The sequence below is a fragment of the Olea europaea genome, chromosome 15 (genome assembly GCF_002742605.1).
Source record: "Olea europaea var. sylvestris chromosome 15, O_europaea_v1, whole genome shotgun sequence".
NCBI lineage: Eukaryota > Viridiplantae > Streptophyta > Magnoliopsida > Lamiales > Oleaceae > Olea > Olea europaea.
Window position 1 is genome coordinate 13,285,596 of NC_036251.1, and position 4,866 is coordinate 13,290,461.

The 4,866-nt window shown below is 33.7% G+C and overlaps 1 pseudogene; it reads right to left on the reverse strand.

Annotated features, from left to right (window-relative positions):
- Positions 1-1,337: 1,337 nt before the first annotated feature.
- Positions 1,338-4,378, reverse strand: LOC111410225 (annotated as a pseudogene).
- Positions 4,379-4,866: the final 488 nt, after the last annotated feature.

A 4,866-nucleotide genomic window follows, 5' to 3' on the forward strand; every position in this document is an offset into this window, starting at 1 on the left:
CTATTCAGAAATTATATAAATATAAAAATGATGAATACTAACTTCACGTATCAATGTTACATACTAGTCATTCTCATCCAAGACACATGAGAGCGTAGTTGAGATTGAAGACCAAGAGTTGAGGCATCACATGGAATTGACCCATAATCTCCATTGCCTCCTCCTCCTCGTCCTTCCAATTGTCTCCCATGTCTCTCCCCTCTCTATTTCTTGATATCGTTTTTTTGTGACATTATTTTGTATTTAAGATCTGTTTGCCAAGCTAAATGGTTAATCTCCTTTTACAAGATAAATAAAGTTATAAAATTTGAGAAATTGTCGCAAATGCTCACTAACCTTAGTCTACCTTGTGGAAATGGTTTATAATATGTTTCTTGGCACAAAAGTCACCGACCAATGTGTTTTAGTGCTATTTTGGTCCTTTTTATGAAAAAGACCAAAATGCTCTTAAATTTTTGTTAGAAAAAATTGCAGTTGGGTTCCTAAACTTTGCAAAAAGGTGCAAATGGCTACTTTACCGTATCTTCTTACAAAATAAATTGAAGGAAACTAACAAGATCATTTTTGTTCCGATTTAAAACTTTATTGATCAAACTGATTATATGCGTGAACATTTTTTATTTTTTATTTTTTTGTGTATATTTTACAAATCTATTATGAACTAATTTAAGTTTAAACTTGTACTTAATTAACTATAGCATGTTAAAGAAAATTATTGGTTGTATTATTAAGTAATTACGCTGTTTTAGAATTTAAACTTTTATTTTATATTTATAACAAAAAGATAATAGAAAACAACATTTTATCACGAAGACAAATCCGTGAGTATTAAGCGGGTAGATGCTCTCAAAATAAAGCAGTCGGCTTGGATACAGCGGTTGGGTGATTATAAAAAATAGACTTGTGTTATATCACCAAATTACAAGGTAGTGAACTACATGTTCAAATAAATGAATTTCGTATCTTAACATTTAATCTAGCCAATGATTAAATGTTATTTATTGTCATGTGTACAAGTTAATTAACATCAATATTGTTACACAGAATTATTCTTTCAAATTAGGCGAACCTGTTTTTAGCAATTGTTAGACTTTATTCATTATTTTTGTTGAAGGGTCAAATAACTGGAGTCATGGTTATATTGTTTGGCATTATTATATATGTTAGTGGGGTTAGTGCAATTAGTGGGAAGTATCTTGTATATTTTATCTATATCTACATTAAAGAGTGTCAGATTGATGAGAAAGGTTCGATGAATTAATTATTTTTGCGAGCGTAGGGTTTGTATTTAAAATTCCATTGGTTCCTCGAATTCAGTATATATTAAGAGGTGTACATTAAAAGGTCTGAATTCGCTCCAATCATCACAATTATTTTTGTAACAAACATGGATTAAATGATATGTTTGGCCATGACATCATAGTTAATATACAGTGCAACTTGCAAGTGTGAAAACAACATTCCTACCACAAATGAATTTCGAACTCTACTTGAGGGGAATGGGCTCAAATAGTAAAGCTAAAATGCGATCTTTAGTTTCATGATTTTGAATTCCATGTCCATCTCCATACTGGTACATGTATTGTGCCATTCGAGGAAGATTCACTGCAATTTCAATGAATGTTTGTGAGAATGGACAATTTGCATCTCGACCTGTTTTAATCTTTTTCCAGGTCTCGCATATCAAAAACCTTATGTGTTTGTGTGACTCATCTTCGGAAGCACCAGTCTCATTCATGTAACATTGTATTGATTTAGGAACGTCGCCTCTTTCCAATTCATCCTAAATTAATAAAGCATAAAAAACACCTTTAGTTGAAAGGGTTAATTTCGAATTCCTATTGTCTCGTTGATTTCATTAACCAAAAATCTTGTAAACATGAAATGAAATGGCTTGCTGCATACGTACCGATGATGTTGCTAAATCATCTGCAAGCCTTAAAATCGTAGCCGACCAACGAACTATATCAGGATATTTCTCTAAGCACTGAATGGCTTCTTTCTCTATTGGATTGGTAACAGAGAAAAAAGAGTGTGACAATATTACATGAGCTGATATTGAAATCAATGCGTTTTCCATATACTCTTCCATTGTTGGGGTGTATCCAGTCAAGCACCATTTTGCCTCTTGAAAGTATGCTTTGCATAAATCTGTCCACTGTGACATTGATTTGACATGCTTATTGTAAATATCTTAGATCAGAAAATTTTAAAGATATTTAAAACATATAGAGAAATTTATGTTGGTTGTAGAAAATGATAAAATACGAGATCGCATAGTATAGAAACAATACTCAATATAAGGGCTCGTGCAATTGTGCTACTCCTCTTAACTTTGTTAATATTTTAAGATAGAAGTCTACGACCCAGAAGGCGTATCATACAAGATTTGACAATAAAACGAACAATATTTTCTTTTTCTTCTTTAATATTATTTGATGTTATCTAGCGTGTGTTTGAGCCACAGAATTTTGAAAGAATGTATGGTTAAAAAATAAGAAAATGTTTTGGATTTATGTGTAATATTATTTTATTGAAAAATATGTAGTTGAAATGATGTTAAATTACTTTTAGGAATATATATATATAATTTTTTTTTTTTGAAAGAATGCGATTCAAACAGACCTGATATTCATCATAATACACATGCTAATAAGGATATATTCTTGAAGGAAACTAATAGTACCACTTTTCTTAAATATGGAATAATTACGATCCCTTTTTCTCTGAGAACATCATAAGCCATTTCATTGACGAAGTTGTTGAGTGCTAGATAGAAAATTTGCATGTAATCTGGAAGTTGCTCGATTGCATTGACATCCCATCTGTAAAGTTCCAAGAAGAAATAATTGTAAGAGCCACAAAGAGAAAGGAGGCTTAAAAAGAAACATTTGGAGGACGTTGCTAACCTTTCAATGATGAATGTAAAAAGTTCCAGTTCTTCCAAGGTACCATACACATCATATATATCATCCATAACTGTAATAAAAACATTTACTTTGGTTGCATCTATTCGTGAAAATCCATATTGTGGTTCAAATAGCACTCCTATATTCCAAAAGAAACATTCCACCAGCCTATCCCTGGCAAATGGCAACATCTTGGCAAGGCATGTTCTCTCCCACCACCTATTCACATACAGAAACAAAGGATGGTAAGGTTAGGAGCTTAAAATACGATATATTTAGCGCACTTGGCAATACCTGGAGACATATTTTAGTTCCTCAAGATATGTTGCTTGAACAATGTTGAAATCCAGTTTTGCGAGTTGGAGAAGAATTGGATTCTTGTCTGGTCTCTTCTCTCCTCGAGATGTTTGATAGTGAATTCTCTTGCCATTTCCAGAGTACTCTCACCTTCTATTGACAAGAAAGAAGCTTCATACAGTTGTAGTAATCCCTTTGTATCATTACATAAGCTTGGCTTGAAATCGCCCTTCTCATTCTTGAAACAATCAAATCTCTCTGCTATCAGCCAAGCTTTGGCATGTTAAGCGAAAAAAGTGCGAGAAAGTGATGTAAAAAATTAAACCTTAATTTCTACTTAGGAGAGCAATAATAAATAAAGAAATACTAAGATCTTTTGTGTAGTGGACTATCAGGGAAATCTAATACATGTAGGAAATATACAATATACCCCTGAAAAAATATTACATCCGTGCTCGATTCTATAAGTGTGCATTATGATTAGGCTACAAGGAATCTGACAATAAGAAATCATAAATCAACAGAATAAATAAAGGATTCTAAGTTGTTTTTTGTGCACCTTGAGAGACATTAAAGCCATGTTGTCTTAGTAGTCTAAATTCCAAAGCTGTAGCATACAAATCCTTAATCTTTGGCTCTTTGCTTTTGCTATATTTTCTGTCTATGAAAGCCAATATTTGCTCAATTTCATCCTCAAAATGGTAAGATATTCCCAGCCTCTCCAAGTTATCAATTAATTCCAACTGATCCAGTGGTTCCATCGTTTCATCAAGCATCATCTTCACTTGCATCTTCATCTCAGAAGCCCTTGTTATGTATCTCTCTCCCTACATTATGCATATCATTTTTTGTCAGTCCTTACAATTAAATATAGGTAGAAAAAAAGTTCTGCAAATGATGATAATTACCGTGTATTCACTATGTAAGGACTGAATATAATCGAATTCCCATATAGGGGGCTTGTAGTTTCCTGATCGCCTAATCACGGTCTGATTGCAAGACATAGAGGCAAGAATTCGATGTTGCATAGCATTATAAGGAAGGCTCGCAGTAGTTGTCCCTAAAGCAAAACGGATCTCCATTTTTGGAAGCTCTGTTTTGAACGTGAAAACACAAATTGGCCTCAGAATTTGCATGTTGATAATCTCTCTCTCTCTCTCTCACTCTCTCTCTCTCTCTCTCTCTATATATATATATATACACACACACAATATATATATATACACACACACTAGAGAGAGAGAGATGATCTATCAAACGGGCAAAATGTAACCCTGTGGCGCTTTAGTATTTTGAATAATTCTAAACGAACATAGCCGACGATATAGAGGATGACATAGCACTCACATAAAATGCGTGCGCCCCGGGGTGAATAAAAAAATGCCGACCCCCATATGTGAGGGCTATGTCAATCTCAATGTCATCCTCTATGTTCATCTAGCAAGGTTCATGGAATAAAGTTGTCGGTTGTGGCATTATAGTATTTTTCACATGGAATAATACGAAGTCACCGTGTTAAGTGTTAAAATTGGCACCGACAACGGAAAGAAAGTTGATATTTGCAGGAATTTCTCTGCTTGTACAGAGCAGTGCGGCCAGACTTAATACACATGTTGCCATGCTGCTGTGGCAGCATCTGTTTGGTCTGTCATTTTTTTTT